The sequence below is a fragment of the Protopterus annectens genome, chromosome 2.part1, assembly GCF_019279795.1.
Source record: "Protopterus annectens isolate FY-2018-M chromosome 2.part1, PAN1.0, whole genome shotgun sequence".
NCBI classification, from domain to species: Eukaryota; Metazoa; Chordata; order Ceratodontiformes; family Protopteridae; genus Protopterus; species Protopterus annectens.
The window spans coordinates 1,022,051,773-1,022,073,800 of record NC_056729.1 but is presented as its reverse complement, the minus strand read 5'-3'; the positions used below and the strand labels follow the sequence as shown (position 1 = coordinate 1,022,073,800).

The 22,028-nt window shown below is 38.9% G+C and overlaps 2 protein-coding genes across 3 annotated transcripts in view; one reads left to right on the top strand and one right to left on the bottom strand.

Moving 5' to 3' along the window:
• Positions 1–14,122, bottom strand: part of ZBTB49 (zinc finger and BTB domain containing 49) — a 767,990-nt gene extending 753,868 nt beyond the window's left edge. The window contains exon 1 of the mRNA XM_044062602.1: positions 14,043–14,122. The gene's annotated coding sequence lies outside the window, so the exon portion shown is untranslated. The remainder of the gene's footprint in view (positions 1–14,042) is intronic.
• Positions 14,123–14,171: 49 nt separating this feature from the next.
• Positions 14,172–22,028, top strand: part of LYAR (Ly1 antibody reactive) — a 458,582-nt gene continuing 450,725 nt past the window's right edge. Inside the window, exon 1 of one of the 2 annotated variants that reach the window (XM_044062603.1) lies at positions 14,172–14,486. The gene's annotated coding sequence lies outside the window, so the exon portion shown is untranslated. Of the gene's footprint in view, positions 14,491–22,028 lie in introns of both variants that reach the window. The other variant, XM_044062604.1, reaches the window with a different exon arrangement.

The following is a 22,028-nucleotide window of genomic DNA, read 5'->3' as shown; positions in this document are numbered from 1 at the left end:
TTCTTTTACAAATTTACAGTAGTTGCATCTACCACACATTCATGGAACCAGGTTTTTGGTGAAAGAGCTGGCTCCTAGCTTCAAAAATGTTCTTTAAATTCTTTCCTTTTTTATAAACAATAGTAGGTTGTGAGCCTATCACAGATCTAATATTCTTTTCATGTTTAAGAATGGGCCAATCTTTCAATAGAATAACCTGGTTTTAAAAATCTCTACATTCTTCCACTATGCTAGTGTCATGAATGTTGTATGAAGGTGAGGTAATGGATGTACTATCACCAGAAAGTAATGGGAGGTAAAAACCTCTCTCCCTTTTGTTGACAACCTCAATCATAATGTTAATAATAAATCTGTGAGGGTAACCTCTTCTTAGAAACATTTCTTTCAGCGTATCACATTCATTCAGAAATCCATCCATTAAAAACACCATACGTGCTGCACGCATGAACTGGCCTTTAAGAATAGCCTTCTTTTGTTTCGTAGGGTAGGTGCTAGAATAATGTAGTAGAGAGTTAGAATAAGTATTTTTTCTAAAAATCTTTGAAACAAACTTATCATGACAGTCCTTGAGTAAAAGGATGTCAAAGAAAGAAATCATATTAAAATCACTGGTGTGTGTAAACTTTAAGAAATCAGTGGTGGTTCCAATATATGCAATAAATTCATTAACAAGTTTGTTAGGTCCATCCCATAAAATAAACATGTCATCCAAAAACCTGATATAAAACTTAATATATCCAAAATACTTTGAGGGGAACAAGAATTTTTTCTCACATTGTTTTACCACAGTGTTGGCATATAGCCCACAACATGCTGACCCCATGGCCACTCCCTCTTGCTGTAAATATATTTCCTTATTAAAAAGTATAAAATTGTTTTTGAGAACCATTTCCATCAAGTGTACATAAACCAGAACATCAAAGTGTGCTATACCTTTCCAGTCTAACCCTGCATCGTGGGGTATTACCGAGTATAAATCCTTGATGTCAATGGTTATAAACATATAGGTATCTTTAAATGGTATTTTATCAATTGCTTCTAAAAAACTCCAGGAGTCCTTACAAATGTGTGTTTCATTGTGTACATGTTCTTTTAACTTGCTGTCCAAATATTTTGCCAAGGGGTGAGTGACAGAATCTTTAGAGTCAACTATGGGGCGCATAGGTGGTTGTGTGAGATCCTTGTGCAATTTTGATGGTCTGGGATAGGGAACTGATAGGTAATTAAGCGTATCAATAGTAATTGATCCTTCAATGAAAAGATCTTGTAGTGCATTTCTTATTTTGTTATACGACACATTTAACTCATTTAGAGAAGCTTTTAAGTACGCTTTTCCTTCTAAAATAAATAATATATTCTCATTATAATCATTGTAGTTCATTAGAACTACCCCTCCCCCTTGTCTGGTTTCATAATTCTAGTTGCATGAAAAGCACACACACACACACACACACACACACACACTTTATTCAGCTGCTCTTACTGTAACTGTGCTCTACCTACTTTATTACGTTATTTTACTGTTCTGTGTGCTCTTAAGTGTTTGAGTGCTCTTATTTTGCATTTATTACTGCTTGTTAGTAGCCTGATTAAATCTGTTTGCTGTTCTAAGCATCTCAGTTTTGGTTTTAGCACTTGTGCTTCAGACCAATTATTTTACATTTAGGGTTTTTGTGGTCTACACTCTTGTGGACAAACCCTTATCAAATCCTGCTCTCCATAAGTCTGCAAAGTATTCAGAACACTATGTCTGGACAATTCCCATCAGTTTTCCTGCAGCCTGGTTGATGTGGGCATACTGAGACAGTGTAGCAACTGTCTCATGTTCACAGACAGTCCTCTTCTCTCAGCACATAATTCTTCTACTTGCAAGAGATGCATCTACATTATTAAGCTGGAATCCATGCTCTTTTGAGCCACAGTCAGTACTCCTGACAAAGAGGAGATTGCCAGCACAAACACCACACCACCCACATCACAGAGCCAAGCACAACACACCAATCTATGCAGAGGTCCTCAATAAAAACTTAACTAAACGGTGATCCCCAAAAACACACATCAATCACATCACACACAATAGACAACACACCAGTATCTCACAAACACAGCCCATTAGGCATAACAATAAACCAACGCACCCCATAAGGCATAACAATAAACCAACGCACCCCATAAGGCATAACAATAAACCAAACATACTAGTCAGTGGCGACTCAATAGTGAGACACATTGATGTCCCCTACACCAGGCTCAACAAGGAGAAGGTCATGGTCAGCTGTCAGGTGCCAGAATCCTCTACATCACTCAAGCACTTAAGTCTCTCCACAACAGGTACAGGTATAACTCTGTCATTGTCCATGTTGGTGCGAATGGCTTGAGACATACCCCCCTGACTACATGAAGAGAGAAATTATTGAGCTCTCAAGAGTAGGTGTCCCAGGCAGGTATAACCAACCTTCAAAAAGAATGATACCACAATACCAACAAAAAATAATTGACTTCAACAACATCTGGCTTAGTTTCTGGTGCCTTTCCAAGGGGATCCAATATCTGTCTGCCTGGGATGACGAAGTTGACAGGCCTTGATGCTTTGCCAGAGATGGCCTCCACCTGTCACCCCTGGGGTTCCCAACCTTGGCCAAGGCTCTTGCCTCCCCTATTGTGCCGTTTTTAGGCTATGTCGCCAAGACAAATCTTCCAACTTAAAAGATTTGTCAGAAAGCAACTTGAAGGTCATGCTGCTTAACGTTAAGAGCCTTAACCTGAAAATGCACTCACTGGAGGCTCTCCTCACACTAGAAGAGGTTGATGTCTGCGCGGTCAAGGAAACTTGGTTCAGGGCTGCAGACAGCCCCCCTGCCTTACAAGGCTATACCTCATTACACACTTTCCGACCTCAAAATGAGGTCAGAAAGACTAAGGGTGGTGCAGTCTCTACCTTCATTAAAGGACAGGTACACCTCCAGACTGGATTTCCAGCATGACGCACTGGAATTACTCCAAGTGCAACTGACAGTTGGCAAGACACTATCCAAGTTATAGCCAGCTATAGACCCCCCTCCATGACTCAGGACACCCACTCCTCCTACCTGGACCTATTCAACTCCATCAAGATACCCTCTAACACCCTGATCCTTAGTGACTTCAACTACCCCACTATAGACTGGGTGAACTATTCCTGCACTAATGCACTCAGCAACGATTCCTTGACTTCATCAGTTCTAATGCATTAGACCGGCTCATCTTACTCCCCACAAGGGGAGATAACATTCTGGACTTGGTTCTCACCAACATGGTTGACCGCTGCACTACTCGCACAGTATGTTCTTCCCCGGTGAGATCAGATCATTGGTTTGGCTCACTTGAAGTTTCTATCCCACTTAGCCCCTCCCCAGCCATAACCAGACTAAACAACTTCTCAAAAACTGACAGCCTCCTAAGGGAGGGTATTAGTAGCTTCACACCACTGCCCCTTCTCAGAGGATGCAGACAACTATGCTGAACAGTACGCCGGTGCAGTATATAAGCACCTATACAACTGCATGGACTCAGCCATACCCAACAGAACTATAAACTGCTCCTCAAGGAAATACAATTTTGTCTGGTGGACATCCTCTATCAACAGGCTTTACAACAAAAGGAAGAAACTATTGTCCTAGGGTAAAAAGGAACACATTCCAAATTGGAAAAACTCACTCCTCAGCCTCAACAAGCAAATTAGATCACTAGTGAAAACCTCCAAAGCCAATTAAGATTTAAAACTAGCCTCTGAAACAAAGGGAAACTACAAGTCCTTCTTCAGTTACATCAGGAACCTCCATGGCAAAGCCCCAGCTTGTTCTGAATTAGTAAGTAATGGTATCACTTACACTGATCCTGTTGGCTTTGCCAACCTGCTAACTAATGGGGGATCACCCCATCCCCCCCAAAAAATCCTTAATACTTGTCCCACACCTCACATCTCTGTAGATTAAGTGTTAAAGGCCCCATCCAAGGCAAAGAACACATTTGTCTCAGGGGTTCCACCTCTGTCCCTCATTGACAGGGGTGACAAGTACTGACTGAGGGTTGTTTTTTGGGGATAAACATTTGGCTAGGCTTGTAAGGGCCCCAGGGGCATTAGCTTAGTAACCTCTTATGATCCTATGAATCCCTGACAGTGAAGGCAATCACTAGCCTGCAATCTAAATGTCTTTATGGCATCTTCCCATTCTATTACCTTTCCTTATCTATTTGTTCAAAATATCTTGGTTCCTTCGCCAGCTCCCTCCAGTAAATTCCAGCACCCTCTTGTCTATTCCCTGTACCCTAATTACAGTCATACTCAATCGGCATAATCTCCCGTCTCCAATCCCATTCTGTCTTAGTTCTTAGCAGACTTTCTGCTACTTTTATGAACAGAATACTCTGTATGGTAGTTATTCTTAAGGGATTACACTCCCCCTGCTTCATTATCCCTTTATAGCTCTCAACCTTCCTTCTCCAAAATGAGAAACAGTAGCCCTCATAATGTGGAACAAATGGGAAAAATGTGGAAAACATACTAACATCTGAAACTAGGAAGGGTATATGATGGTTAAATTGTGCTGGTTTTACTTGCATAAAAGATCTTGTGATGAATTAATACGATTAATTTCTATTTACTCTGGATATCAGTGAGAAACTTTATAACACTGGATGGGTGACAGACCCTTTCAATGTAGAACTTCCTGCAACATGAACTTTTTATGAGCCCAGATGAGGTACATTACTCGTAATGACGTATACTTGAGCAGGTATGAATCCCTTTCCACTTTAAATAGTAGCCATCTGCTTGTATTATGTGTACGAGTCTTAACTGTATAGCTCTGAAATATCCCTTCAAATCAGGAAATCCTAAACCTCCTTGTTCTTTTGGGAGGACCCACTTAACCCACTTGACTTTCCTTCTAACTCTCCCAGACAAAACTCTCTATTACTTATCCACAACCTTTCCTTGGTTGATAAAAATATACCTGACCCATGTATAAAACTAAAGGGACAAAAAACATTTTACTACTTGTATCTTGCTATCCATGTCCATAGGCAAGAGCTTAAGGTTTCTTAGTTTTTATATTATATTTTTAGTCTCTTCCCACATATCCTTAACTGCCACAATAGAATCCTTTTTAATCCATACTCCTCAATACTTCATTTTATTATAACCTCATAAATATGGATATTGACAAATTATTTTATGTCTGGGTACATACTTTATAGCCCTTGTTTTATCTTCATTAATTTTATATCCCCAAATACTTGAAGTGTGTCAGAATATTCCACAACACTGAGATGTCTTTTTCTGGTTCCATTGGATACAAAATAACATCATCTGCAAATAATTCCAACTTTTCTTGAACACTGTACTGATTTTATCCTTGACTTTGAGTCATTTATTTCCTTTGCCAGTGGATCTAAATGTAAAGCAAATAAAGGGGAAAGAGGACACCTCTACTTGGCTCTTCTGTTCAGACAAATTTAAGAACCCTCCCACTTTGATTCCTCACATATCTTTCTTAACTTCCACAAAACATCATCAGTTTCCAGGGACTTTCCTGCAGATTGGATATATATCATTTTTATCTCATCTCCTCTTAACTGCTAGTTGTTCAGCCTCAGCTACCTCAAACCTTGGCATATTTAAGCCATCCATAAATATTCCTACTTGTGCTTTTTCTTGCTCAGCTTTATACAAATTCTCATGCTCTTTCTTAAATGTCTCCGATACCTCTACAGGATCTCTGGTTATTTTTCTTGTTACAGGATCCTTAAATTTGGCAACAACCCTTTATATTTATTGCCCAAGTTATTCTGACAGAAGTTTCTGCTCTGGAGTTAACAAAAAGCAGTTGCTTAACTGCAGTCTTTCTAAACTCATGCATATTGTCCAGGTACACCCCTGTTTTCTCTTTAGCACTCTGCAAATGCACCTCCTCTTGCTCTGAGATTATACTTGTTTTGTAATACTTTAGCCTTAAATACTTCTTACCTCTTAACCACATCTCTTTTCTCTTTTATTTCTACACTATTCTTAAACTCTACATTCGTATTTTCCCACTCACTAGCTATAACTTCTGGAATACTTTCTATCTTCCCTAATAACTCCCACATAAATTCACCTATTCCTTAAATTCCCCTCTTTAACAGGTAGGTGGGGAAGCGCCAGTGTCTCAGCTTCACTTCATTCCCCTGCATTTTTATCTTAGTAATTACTGGTGCATGATTTGAAATAGTTACTTGATGTATATCAAAGTTCTCAATTAAAAATGGAGATGGTCCTGTGAAATATAATTTATATCAAGTCTAGCTCAGTTATTGTGCCTTGAGAAACAATCAAATTTTCCATGTTCCTACTACTGAATTCACATATTCCATACCAAATATTTTCATAAATGTCTTCAGAAATCTACCCTATTGTTATATTTTCCCTTCTAAGACACCCAGATACATCTGATATTGCTACAAATCACATTTCAGTCTCCGCCTATAAGTAATATTCCCTCCTGAAAGCTGACTTCTCCCAAATATTTTTAAAGTTATAAAATAGCAGTTTTAGGTGAAATATAGATACATGCCAGTGTAATCCTCATCCCTTACCAGTAGTATCTTACTAGTATAAATTTGTCATTATCTTTTGATATACCCTGTCCTATCACTACTGGAGCTCCTCCGGCAACTAATACAAGTATTCCTCTTTTCTTTTGTCCCTGATCCTGTGCTGAATATTCATCCTGAAAACCTTTATCAAACTCACACACTCACTTCTTTCCAACTGTGTCTCCTGTAACATTCCTATCTGCACTCTGCATTTCTTAATATAATTATTCTTCCATTTTGTCTGTACCTATGAGACCATTCGCATTCCACGATAATATGGAAAGTTTCACCATCATGGTAAGAAGTCATTATTCCCAACTATCACATATGGCAGCTTTTTAAATGTCTAATTCCAACTTTTGTGTACATGCACCCATTAATGTTTGGCAGGTTAATCCATTATACAAATGAGAACAAAAATAATTATTAGAACCTATGTCACATTTTACCAAGACTTTGTTTCAACAAAACCACTCAAAAAAAAACATAACCTATTAACTTAATAAAAACACAAATAACTATATACATCTTCAATTAATGAAATTTAACCCTCCTAATAGGAACATTTGTACCAAACAGACAACTGGAAACACATGCCCTAGTTGGCATGGATAATCTCAATTTCAGGTTAAGTTGCATGTTATTGCTTGTGTTTCTACGTACATGGATAGGTGTCTGTTCTTTTACCTTTATTCCACCTCCCCCAGACGCGAGGACTACTTGCACACTTTCAGAAATCATTCATTTTTAGCCATGAAGAACACAGTATCCTCTGTTGCAGTATGAAAGACCAGCTGAAACATTTATTGCTACAGGAAAACTTTTCATTATAGTTGGTATTCTCACTCTTTCTTGTTTCCATTTAAATAGACCAAGCCAAGGGTTTTAATCCAGACATTCACCTATGCAGAAGTAGGAAAACATACGTGCTCTACATATACTATGATGTGCACTTTCACACCAACATCAACAACTGTAAAGCTCACATTTTTTTAAAAACACTTTTATTTAATTATCAATTGTGACAAAGGCAAATTTACATATATACAAAAGTAATTCAACGGTATTAATAAATTAAAATTTGCAAGCATTATACTTTCCATATATTACTATATCTCATATAACCTAAGCAACATTACATAAATTATTCAATTCCTGCCCACTTTTTTAAAATAAGAAACAGCTTTATTAAACCATCACTTACGACATAAGCAATCATACCTTTATATAAATGAAAACAAACCACACAGACAATTCTAGTTGCAAGCATTTTACATCACAAACCATAATGACACACTTCCAGTTGCAGACATTATATATCACTTGTAATCTAGCCAATAACTTTCAGGCAGACATTACACAGCTCATTTAAGTCCTGCCTTCTTTTAAACCTCATTCCTCCCCATATTTATTGTTCCCACAATTCCCATTTTTTATTTGTAGTTTGCTCCTATCCTTTTTTAAAGATCTCAATTCCAGTTGTTTTATCTCTGTTACTATATTCACTGCTTCTAATATAGTTGGTTTAGATTTTGATTTCCATTTTCTAGTAATTGCTTTTAAGGTAGCCACCATAATTAGACACAGCAAGGCCTTACCATGTCTAGCCAATTCAGATTCTGTATCATAGCTCAGAAAAATCATCTCCCTCCTCACACCAATCTACCCACTCAGCATTTCTGACAGTGCATCCTGCAGGAAATCATTAAAGTCCGCCAACCCACCGCATTCCCAGAAACTGTTCCCAGTACCTATTTCTTCCCCATCACACCTCCAACATTTGCTATATACCCAAGGAAAAATTCTCTGGAGTCTACTTGGGGTATACAAATATCTATGTAAACATTTCCAAGGAAAAATCCTAAATCTTCTAGAGTTTGTTGCACATTTGGGATACCTACATATATCCTTCCATCGTTTCTTTGTGAATTGCTTATCCAGTCTCTCTTCCTAATCTTTTCCAACCTCCTCAGATCACCCCCCCCCAACACACACTAGTCAGTTTTCCACCCTACATACTCTGCAAAACCATTAGCAATGACAGTGAGAAAAAAGAAGATGGGTAGTTAAGAACACCCTCTCCCACTTGGCTCCATGCTATATAGGGAGAAAGCCCTGACTGTGACCTAGATATCCAGGGATCAGTTATTTAGTCGAATTTGATCGAAAGTTTGTTTGTTTGTTTGTTTAATTTAATTTAATTTAACTGTTGAGGTTGCCCACTAAAGTGTGCTAGCCTGTGTAACTGATTTATCACTGTTTCTGCATTTTCTGTGTGTTTCTATCAAAAAACAAAAAAATAATCCTTGTTTTCCCGCCTCTCCTCGACTAGTTTAGACCAGTTTACAGGCATTGCTGTATTCTGGGCTGTGGTGTAGTTCCTGTGTTGTCCATTACCTTACTTGGATAGAAGGAAGTTTCTTTGCTCACCAGTGGGAGTGGGGAGCCTTGAGCAGCCTACCTGTCCCTGTAGGAAGTGACCTCAGCACAAGAAGCTGTAGTAATTGGTTGTTTTGGACCATTTCTAGCTCTTTTGTAGTTCCCTGTTTAAAATCCGCATTTGCACGGCTTTGCGCGGTTGTGCACATAGCGCAGTGCCGGTTAAAAAAGGTTAAACTTCTTCTGGCTCCGCCAAGTCTGCTCTTCAAATTTTCCCTTAAGGAAGCTCTACTCTTAGTATAATCAGACTGCTCACTATATTATAAGCCTAGCACTTGTTCTCAATACTTCTCTACTAAGTAAGCACTCTCGTACTAAGTAAAGCACTACATCTACCTACCACCCCTGTGAATATCCACTTCCCTTAAAGGTACAGCACTCCCTTATACTGTTCTAGCATGTCGAGTGGTAGATTACTGGCGTCCTCTCCAGTTCAGCTGGTCAATCTGGGTATCTTGAGACAATGCTACAATTGTCTCATGTACACAGACAACCCTCCCCTCCTCCCAACAAACACAAATACATGTGAGAGATGCAACTATATAGCCAAACTGGAGGCTGAACTCTCTCAACTCAGGGCTGGCATGACCAGACAGGAGGAGATGGTAACCACACACACAACAAACCCAGTCCCATATAGACCTACCACAACTGCAAACCAAACACATAAAAACACAAAGACATACTCGGAGGCTCTAATAAAAAACTTACCAAAACAACAGAGGCTCCCAAAGCAGACATCCAAAAATCCACCACACATGCAACACATACTTCAATAAATCAGTGTGTCAACCAATCACAGCCCTTAAGGCCAAACACCATGCCTGATACACTAGTAATAGGTGACTCTATAGTCAGACACACTGATGTCCCGCTGACCAGGCTGAACAAGGAGAGGGTGACTGTGAGCTGTCTATCGGGAGCTAGGATCCGCCACATAACACACGCACTCAAGTCACTCCAAAGCAAGTACAAATATGACTCCGTCATTGTCCATGCTGGCGTGAATGACCTGAGACGTACCTCCCTGGACTACATGAAAAGAGACATAGAGGAGCTCTCCGATTATGTAGCCCAGGCTGGTATGACCCTGACCCTGAGCAGCATCTTGCCCTCACCAATAATGATACTACAATACAAAGACAAGATGATCAGCTTTAATAATTGGCTCAAGTACTGGTGTCATTCTAAGGGGATCCAATGTCTGCCTGGGATGACATGTTGGACAAGCCACGCTGCTTCGCAAGGGATGGCTTACACCTGTCGCCACTGGGATTCCGGACATTGGCTAAGGCTCTTGCCACCCCCATAGTGCCTTTTTTAGGCAAGGCTCAAAAGACAAACCCACCTCCTTAGAAAACAAAAATGGAAAAAAACTAAGGGTAATGCTGCTCAAAGCCAGAAGTCTAAATCTCAAGATGCAGGCACTCGATGCACTCCTCAGCATGGAGAACATCGACGCCTGTGCAGTAACTGAAAACTGGTTCAAGGCTCCTGAGAGCACCCCAGCGCTACCAGGCTATACCTCGTATCATGCTTTTCATCCCCAAAACCCGGGCCGAACCACAAAGGGAGGGGGAGTGTCCATATTCATCAAGGACACCCACACCTCCAGGTTAGTAGCAACACATGAAGCATCAGAGACCATACAGGTGCAACTAACCATAGGCAAAACTGCTATACAACTGGTAGCATGTTACAGACCACCCTCCCAATCTCAGGAACCCCACTCAGCCTTCCTGAAGACATTGGAGGATATGAATGTATCACAAAATACCATCATACTGGGAGACTTCAACTACCCAAACATAGATTGGGTACATTATTCTAGCCCTAATACCCTAGCCCAAAGGTTCCTGGATTTCATAAATTCAAATGCACTGGAACAACTAGTCACCTCTCCCACTAGGGGAGATAATATACTAGACCTGATCATCACAAACATGGGGACAAAATGCTCCACACGAAGTATACCCCTCACTAGTGAGATCTGACCACAAACTAATCACCCTGGATATACATATCCCACCTCCACCCCAGCACAAAAGACCACAGTGAAAAACTTCTCAAAAGCAGACTTCACTCTTCTTAAGACTGAGATGGTATCCTTTAAGCCCACTGTGCCAGTGGATACCACATCCCACAATGCCGAATCCTTCACAAATGCTTTCTATGGACATCTCCAAGAATGCATGGATCATGCAATCTCAAATAAATCCAAGTCCCTCCCCACCAAAGGCAAGCATCCTGTCCTGTCTGGTGAACCTCAGCCATTAACAAATTGTATAACAAAAGAAGGAAGCTACTGCACGTCAGAGCAAAATCCCATGAAGGGAAGACATCTCTGATCAACATTAGCAGAAAACTACGTTCTCTCATAAAAACATCCAAGGCCAACTTTGAGAGAAAAATCGCTAAGGACACTAAAGATAACCACAAAGCCTTCTTCAGCTATGTTAGAAACCTGGGCGGAAACCCTCAGATATGCTCAGAGTTAGTTCACAACAACAAAAAATACACTGAACCCACAGATATTGCCAACATTCTGGCTGACAGGTTCAGTGCAAATTTCTCCCTCCTCACCCCCAAAAGAAGAAATACTTATCCCAGCTGAATGTAATCTCCTGTCATCTCAGATGTCCAAGTGAGAACCGCCCTAAACAAAGCTAAAAACACAGCATCAATGGGACCTGACGGTATCCCGGGTTGCGTGTTACGTGAACTCCAAGAGGAGTTAAACCCACACATAAAAATGCTATTTAACCTTAGCCTTACTTCAGGATATGTACCTGAACACTGGCGTACAGCAACAGTGGTCCCACTCCACAAAGGGGGTACCTCTACAGACCCTGGGAACTACCGCCCCATAAGCTTAACCAGCCTGGTCTGCAAAGCTATGGAAAGAATCATTATGGAACTCATAAACAGAGACATAGGGGACCTACAGACACTTGACCCCACCCAGTTCGGCTTTGTAAAGGGCAGATCCTGCCTTTTGAACCTGGTTGACTTTTTTGAAACAGTCACTAGAGCCATTGATGAGGGCAAAGCAGTCCATACAGCCTACCAGGACTTGGCTAAGGCCTTGACACAATACCCCACTCAGGCATCATAGATAAGCTCAACAGCTTAAACGTAAACCCTTATGTCACTAGATGGGTTGCAAACTGACTAAAGGACAGAACCCATAAAGTTAAAATCGCTGGAGCAATGTCAGACTCAAAGCCAGTCACAAGTGGTGTCCCACAGGGATCTGTCCTGGGACCCCTCTTGTTCGGCATTTATTTCTCAGATGTTAAAGCAAACATGGGAGGGTTGTGGCTGACAAAGTTCGCAGATGACTGCAAACTAGGCGCCATAGTCGATACACCAGTGGACACACACATCCTACAAAAGGCCTCACAGAAGCGGACAACTGGTGCGGTGTCACAGCCTTAAACTAAATGCCAAAAATGTATAGTCATCCCTTTGGGAAAAACAAAGTACCCACAAATTATCACATAGACAGCAACCCACTGAGTACGGAAAAAGTAATCAGAGACCTAGGGACCCAAGTCGACAGCGACCTCTCATTTGACACCCACGTTGCCAAAGTGGTTAGAAAAACATTCTACCTTGCACACCTCATCATGAAGGGATTCACATCCAGATCCAGGGATGTCATTGTACCCCTATACTCCTCCCTCATCAGACCCATGATTGAGTACAATGCCCCATTTGGTATGTACCTCACCCGGCATTTGCAACAGCTGGAGAGACCACAAAAGTACCTCACCAAGAGGATCAAGGGTCTCCAACATATGTCTTATTCTGCCAGACTAAAGAAACTTCAGCTCTATTCAGTAGCATACCGCCTGCTCAGAGGTGATCTCTGCCTGACGTACAAGGCCATGTCCAATCAGGATCTGGATGGACATGTTTCACCTCAAAAAATCCAAATCCATCAGGACCACGAGAGCCAAAGACTTAAACCTCGGCACAAGTATGAATAGGACATGCTGGAGGGATAGATTCATAACCCAGAGGCTTCCCATGCTTTGGAACAAGATCCCAGTTCGTATTAGGCAGAGCCCCTCACTGACTCTCTTCAAGAGAAATCTTGATGAGTGGATGGGAGATCGTAAGTTTACCCCAGGGGTCACATCTGTGTCACTACTAGACAGAGGCACAGTATTCTAATTTTATTCTGTACATTTTTGTACCATTTCATGGGGTGGCAAACGCCACATCACTATGGCTAGGCTTACAAATGCCCCAGGGCAGATAGCCTAGTACTATACTATGAAACTATGAAACATCCTAGGTTTTGAAGCAGCTAACGAGAGTGTTAAATGCGTGTGGGGAGAGGGTGCGAATTTGGTCTGCTGCAGTGCTGGCACCTACTGGAGAAAGCATAAGTCACGCTGCACATGAGTTAGGCTATCCCCAAGCTTTACGTGCACAACAAGTTTCTTCACACACTTCCAGGAGTGTTTATGCGTACAGATAAGAACCTAGTACACATCTCATCTGTCTCCGATTTTCAAACCCATCCTTGATTTTGACTTAAAATTTCCTTACGTCTCTGTTAAAATTGGTAATTTCAGCTAAAGGGATACACATCCCCATTAAATAAGACAGTCAGGATACACATCCCCATTAAATAAGACAGTCATTAGACCAAACCTATGTTATTTCAGCCTACAGCATCCCCATGCGCTCAACACCCCCCTCCTGTTAAAGTAATTCTGACTGCAAACATAGAAAAGCATGATCGCTAGATGCTCTGCTTTTGTATGCATACAACAATATTAAAATAATAGAAAGCGCCCTTAAAAACCACAGTGTTAAGGAATTTAAACAGTAACAGTTGTATGCAGTTACTTATCTGGTTATTCTCCAGAATATGTTCTTCAGCAGGTTTCTCACAGCAATATATAGACCACTATCTGGCTGATCCAAGAACTAATGCTATTATCCTAAGTTGTGAAGAATACAGTATTTCATACCTGTACAAAGAGCATTTCTCCCGTTTTTCCCAAAAGCTAGCCAAGAGCAAAACTATGGACGCCTGTTTACGTCGCTAAACAGCCAATCAGCTATAAGTACGTAAAACGGATGTCTATGCAAGCTTCCTGCTTGTTGGCCATTCATGTAGTTTCTGCGTCCTTTACTTTTAAGCTGTGAAGTTTCGTTTTCTATTCTTTTGATGTTCTTAGAAGCATGCTGATTTTACCTCTCTGTCTAGTCTAAAAGTTGTTTTTTTTTGTTGTTAAATGTTTGAGTAACACAGTTAGTCAGTAATGCTAGGCATTACAGTTTCCCATGTCTTATGTTACTATGGGTTGGTGTAAAACACGTTAAATTATTTTGAAGTGCCTCAGAGTACTTGGTAATTGTTCCTGATCTTCACAATTCTCAAGGAAATCCGTTGAGTTATCGTCGAAGGGAGAGTAGGTGAACATTACTGCTCGTTCATTTAATTCATTAGAAATGTGTGTGTGGGTTGCTAACACGCCAGCTTTTTAAAATCTTTTCCTGATCTTGATTCTTGGGGCGAGAGGTTAATTGCAGTGTGTGCGAGAGAGATAGATGCAAATACCTCTCAACTGTCCAGATTTTGCAGCATGCACTTGATACGTTCCTCATAAAATGTGTTTTTCTTTCTGGCAAGTGACTGAAGATTGAAGTCACTTAATAATGACATACATTTGAATTACAGACTTCATATCCACCAGAAGAGACAAACTAACACAAATTCTGTTATTTTAGCAATCTTCTAAGTTTATAAGAAAAATATTTAAAATCTGCCCCTATTTTTCTGGCCTTTGTCAGCCCATTTTAAGCTTTGTCCAGATTTATTGAGCTAAGTGGTTGGTTGAAAGGTATGGAGAGATGCTAGTTCTTGTATTTGTCTGATTTTTTTTTTCAACTTAAATTTTAGCTCTGTTCCTCTTAATCATTTCTTAAAATGGTGACTTTTGAAGAAAAGGTGGTGAATTACAGTTGATAAATCCATCCACAGCCCCTTTTCCCATTTTTGCACATGGAAGTCATAGTGTCACTTCAACATTGACAGTCATCTAGAGCCAAGGTTTACACCACTGGGTGACTAGATAATGACAATATTTAGAGTTATAGACTTGTTTTACTTCAGAAAATTGATATTAATTCAGATCTTCTTATTATGTCAGTGTCTCAAGTTAGTAGTACTAAGATATTAAACTTCTCTCTTGCTATTTCTGCCCATGATTCATTGAGAGCTAGCTTGGGTCTTTTATTTTTGGTCTGTTTCTTGCAAAATTGGTGTACAGAGAACTGGTCAAAGTATCAATTGTCGAAAAGAGAAAAAAAGCCATTACAGCTGATTGCATTTACCAAGTTTTTTTTTTCTGTGTGTGATTGCGCCATGATTGTTTACATTAGGACACACCAGTATGCTCAATAGCCAGAACCACCCCCAGTGTGATATGGACTGACGTTATATGTATGTTGTTATATTTGTTATTTTTCAAGAAATGTTCAGGTGAATCAAGTTACTCTTAAGAGGAGATTAAAAATAGTAATTCTTCTGACAGGGGGCTTCCACCCCCACCTCCCGCTCAAACGAACTGAAAAGCACTTAAACAGTTGTGTGTAGCAGGAGGGGTGGCAGCCCCCCCCCCCTTGCTTGCGCTGTAGCATATTTCACTAACGTTAAGCTAGTAATACCCGACATTAGCATTTCAGTTTTTTATACTTTAACCATTTTTAGGACAAAGCTTTAAGGGTGCTCAGCTGTTAACTGACAGTCCCATTGGGGTGTCAGTCAAGTCAGCACTGCCCACACCTACATGAAGTATGATGGTGTGTTCTAAAGTAAACAATCGCCGATTGTGGTTCAGAGGGGCTCAGGAAATTTGCTGTTTTTACCCACTGTATTGCAATCTTTTCTTTCATAGGTTCATACTAGGCTATCTGCCCTAGGGCATTTATAAGCCTAGCCAGAGTGTGTTTGGCTTTCGCCACCCATTTTAAATGAATTTTGCTATGCTCTTTTTTGAGGTTAGTATACTGTGCCTCTGATAACAGTGACGCAGAAGTGATACCCAGGGTAAACCTACTATCTCCCATCCACTCATCAAGATTCTTCTTGAAGAGAGTCAATGAAGGACTCTGCCTAACCTGGACTGGGATTTTATTCCAGAGTGAAGGGAGCCTCTGGGTTATGAATCTGTCCCTCCAGCATGTCCTATTTATTTCAGTGCTGAGGTTCAAGTTTCTCGAGCGCGTAGCTTGATGGGATTTGGATTTTCTGAGGTGCAGCATGTCCATTAATTCCGGGTTGGACATGGCTTTATACGTCAGGCACAGATCGCCTCTGAGCAGGCGGTATGCCACTGAGTAGAGCTGGAGTTTCTTTAACCGGGCAGCATATGGCATCTGTTTGAGCCCTTTGATCCTCTTGATGAGGTACTTTTGGGGTCTTTCCAGTTGCTGCAGGTGTCTGGTAAGGTACATCCCAAAAGGGGCATTATACTCAATTATGGGCCTGATGAGGGATGAGTAAAGAGGCACGATGACCTCCCCTGATCTAGATGTGAATCCCTTCATGATTAGGTGGGCTATCCTTATACCTCCTTACTATCCCTTCTTTGCTTACTTCCTTACTGCTGTCTTAATTCTCTTCTCTGACTTTGTCTCTAAATATACTATAAGCCTGTTTTTCCCTTACTTCATATTGCAATTCCTATTTGTATTACACTAACTTACCTTTTAATTTCTCTAACAAACTGTCTAAAATTTCTCAAATATTAAATGATTGGTTAAGTATCAATGCAAAGTATATGACAATATTTTTATGTTATGTTTAATTTGTTATAATTATTTAAACTGCAGATGTTTTTGTTTAATTTTTGAAGATTGGAGAATTATTGTTCTTACAATATTTTCTAATTTGGAGCTTTTCTCACTGGGCCTCTGCTGAAAATGGTCTTCTACCTAGTCGGACTTTCCCAGTAATCAAATGTCAGTAAGTAAATAAGTCTCTGAGTTGGTATATATAATTAACAGAGGATGGGGGGTGCATGCTGAAAATTTTCTCAGTTGACTAGTGATAGAATACCATTTGTTGATCACTTGCCGGTCAATGTTGTGATTTGTCAATGAAGGGTTATACACCTGTTTCTTGTAAAATATGTGTTCTGGCAGGTTGTTTAGGTTTTGTGTTTTTTTTTTCTGTTTTGTTTTTTTTGGTCAGTGCTTTGTTTTTTATGACAGTCATTTGAGTTTCTGACTTCATATGCTTTAGATGACCCTGTTAACGCAAATCCTGTTTTGCCAGCATTTTTTAAGTACCTAATATTTAAAATCTGTCCATAGTTCAGTTGACTTGATCATAAATGAAAAATAAATAATATATGTAGATGTGGGTGTGTTTAACTACATGCGTATGTATGTGGGGTGCGTAGTTATATGCAGGTGCATCTAATTCTTATGTACGTATTTATATAGGTGTATTTGCGTGTACGTATTTATGTATATGTAAGCATGTGTGTTTTTATATGTATGTATGTGTATAAATCTGTGTGTGTAGTTGAATACAAGAGTGTGTTTCTGTAGCCTTTTGTTATATAAGCTAGTTGAACTGCACTTAAATTTTATTAAAGTCTTCCTGTCTTGAGACAGAAATTAGATGCTCAGTAAGCATGAACTGTAATTTAATACTTTTAACAAAATAAGTTTAATTCCAAGTCACAAATAATGTTTCTTCAGATCCTTCTAGCAACCCCATAAGTATACTCCTTATATAGTAGTTCCAATTAAGTAATTAAATAATTAGTCAACTGGTACTCATCCATTAACATATAAACAAATATATATCTCTCTCTCAAGTCACATTAATAAAGAGAGCATTTCCAAGTGTATATAAAACATATAAAGTATTAGTTAAAAACTGTGTATACAGGTAATGTGTAAAGAGTGAAGTCAACATCCAGACATATACATTTATGCCTCATAAAATAAACTGAACATCTTATTATAAACTGCACCAGTATACATACATATATATATATAAAATATATACAATATATAATATGATATGTGCAGTCAATGTCCATATAAAAATGACAGAGTCATGAGATGCAATTATTTAATATTTCCTCAACTTGGGTTTAATGGATGCCCTATCATTTAAGCCATGGCCCCTATCTGCCTTGAGTGTAATAATCCAATCAGTCTCCTTTGCTTCAGTGTGGTTCATGATATCACCCCCTCTTATATTAACATTGATGATCTCTAGTACCTTAAATAGGAAGGTGTGATTTTCATTATTAGAAGACACATGTCTTGCAAGAGCATTGTTGGGAGTACCTTTTCTAATATGATAAACATGTTCCCTCATTCTGTCTCTTAATGGACGGTTAGTTTTCCCAACATAGAAACTCGGGCAGGCTTGGCAGGTAGCTAAGTACACTACATTTGGTGTCATACAGTTGGCATCTGCCCTGATAGAGAATGTGACATGTTCATCTGGATGTATAAAGACATTGCTACTGTCTATATATGAACAAAAATTACAATGATTACATGGTTTAGTGTAACCATTATTCATCACAGTTTTGTCAAATCTGGGATGGCATAATAGTCGTTTCAGATTATTTTTATTCTTGTAAAGGAAACTGGGTGTTTCACCCACAATGTATTTCAAATCATTATCCACAAGGAGAATATCCCAATGCCTATTGATAATTTCTTTCACATTAAATAGGTCAGAGGTGAAATAAGTGGAAAATTTGACAGTTGTACATATTGGACGGTCTTGAAAAACATGCTGTTGGTTTCTGGGTCCAAAATAAGGTAGGCCTGTTGTGAGACGTAGGTTCTCTACCTCTTCTAGATATGAAGTGACCTCATCATTATTATAGCCTCGGGCTAGTAGCCTATTTCTAAGATTAACCAACTCCTGGGAAAAACCACTATCAGTTGGATTGAGTCTAGAAGCTCTAATAGCCTGCCCTTTCATAATGTTCTTAAACACGAAGGGTGGGTGCATGCTTGACCTTAGTAATAAAGAGTTACGATGGCAAGCCTTACGGTGGACACCTGTATTAATCAGATTGTCCGGTAATTTCTCAATATATAAATCTAGAAACTCAATCCTGTGTGTAGAATAGTTCATCGTGAAGACAAGAACTATTCATAGTTGCTAACATTACCTCCAACTGTGATATTGTTCCATTCCAGAGAACAAAGAGGTCATCAACAAACCTTCTATAAAACAACATGTCTACAGAATAAATCATTTTTAAACAGAATATGTTCCTCCCAATGGGCAAGGAACATGTTGGCATAACTATTGGCACCATCTCTTTGCCTATAGACATAATCCTGAAACATGAAAAAATTGTTTTCCAAAACCAATTCCAAGAAGTGTACCACTAAATCCACCAACACTGGTGTATAAGTACTGTGTGCTTGCAGATAATGTGAAATATAGTCCAATCCTAAATCATTTGGAATCACAGTGAACAGGGATTGAACATCAAATGTAACAAAAATATAATTACAAACCATCTCTGAGGTGCCAATACATTCATACAAGTCAATTAAGAACTGCTTGGAATCCTTTAGCACTGTAACATTATCATTCAAGATATGTCTCAGATGTTTCTCTACAAATACTGAAAGATGCTCAGTGACCCATCCACGACCGGAGACTATCGGTCTCATGGGTGGATTCACTTCATTTTTATGAATTTTAGGGAGACCTTGTATAACCGGTATAACAGGGAGATAGTCATATAGCTCCCTATCTATCAGTTTACTGCTAAATATGTCATAAAGTGTATTACTGATATATCTAATAACAGATTGAACATCATCAATAGAAGTAGGTTCATAAAATTTATCTTGTAGCATCAGGGGGCCATGGCTTAAATGATAGGGCATCCATTAAACCCAAGTTGAGGCAGCGCAGAAATATTAAATAATTGCATCTCATGACTCTGTCATTACTTTTTACATATTTACAAGGATTTATATGGACATTGACTGCACATATCATATTATATATTGTATATATTTCATATATATATATATATATATATGTATACTGGTGCAGTTTATAATAACTTCGATGTTCAGTTTATTTTATGAGGCATAAATGTATATGTCTGGATGTTGACTTTACTCTTTACACATTACCTGTATACACAGTTTTTAACTAATACTTTATATGTACGTTTTTATATGTTTTATATACACTTGGAAATGCTCTCTTTATTAATGTGACTTGAGAGAGAGAGATATTTGACTTATACTATATGTTAATGGATGAGTACCAGTTGACTAATTATTTAATTACTTAATTGGAACAACTATATAAGGAGTATACTTATGGGGTTGCTAGAAGGATCTGAAGAAACATTATTTGTGAAAGCGCTCATCCGTTTGTGCACACCCACTTGGAATTAAACTTTTGTGTTTTATCTTACTTCTGCTGCTTTGTTAAGAGTATTATTTTGATTTTTACTACGTGGTGTCAGCGTTTACTTGTGGAAAGCTGGACTTTGGTATGAACTGTAATTTGTTTTAATTAAAAATAATAAATAATTGTGATATTAATAGTTGTTTCACTTTATCCAACAAGGAGTTTTATGTTACTTCATGACATCAAACATCACTTCTCAATGTTACCTGATGATTAACTGCCACTGTTTTACTGATATTTATGCTTAATAAATGTGACACTTACATGTATTTTCATGTTTGATGTAAATATCTTGGCAATGTCCACATAGTAGCCTGGTGAAATAGCATTTCATAGTACAGCTGAATATACTAGTCAGGTCTGCTGACCCAAATACTGTGGTCAGTAATCAGGAAAGTGTGATTTTTCTTTTTATTGCAAATTATGATTATGTTCCACATTAATATTCATGTTAACTTCACCACATATATACTTTGTCTATGAGAAGTATCAAATATTTCTGGCGTTGACCATTGGGATGCAGTGTGGAACAGTATTTCACATGCCCACTCACCCTAGAAGTCAGGAGTGTCTCCTCCGTCATGTGGAGTAAATGTTATGAATATATGTTGTATATTAATTATCATAATTTAGTCCAGAAGGTGTTTATGTGGTACGCCATGGTATCAACTGAAAGCTTGTATGATGCTACAAAAACTGGCAGTGATGCCTCCTGTCTGCATTACGCTGATCTGCAGATATCTGTATTTATTAATACAAAATGTATTTTTGTATAAATCTCAGGCAATGTTCACCTGGATTCATTGTAGAACAGCATTTCACATGCCCACTCAACTTTACAGCTGATGAATGGTCCCTCAGACAACTGGGGTACTTGGTTGTTACTTCTCAGAAGTATATATAATTAATATACATTATGTTAATAATCATATTCATAATTTGTACAATAAGGTGTTTAATGGTACTCTGTGGTATCAGATGAAACTGTACACAGTGCTGGAAAAACTGTGCAATGATAGTTGGTGTCTAACACTGCTTTACAGATATCTGTATTGATTTGTTCATTAAGTATGCAAGCATGTACACAAATCATAATTTTGCAGATATCTCAAAAATGAAGTGACATATGATTAACTGCTTTGCAGCAACTTATAGATCACATCTGTACAAACAAGTAACACTAAAAGTTGGGATCTGTCTGCTATTGTTAGAGAGAGAGAAATAACTGTTTGTGTAATTCTAATAACAAACGTTGCATATTTTCTAATAACTTGTTCAGTATAAAATTACATTTGCATCTATTTAACATTAACATGACCATTATGAAGAGGAATGTCTTCTGAGTAACTTTCATGTTTTAACAAAGCAAAGAGCAGCCACCAAAAGTCGCTTGTCCTGTATAAAATGAATGTCCAAAACTCCAGCAAGAACACCAGGACTCAGCTGCAGGATCCAGTACAAGCAGATTTTAATGAACACAAGCATTTTCGTGGGCAACCCCACTTCATTAGATGTTAATATA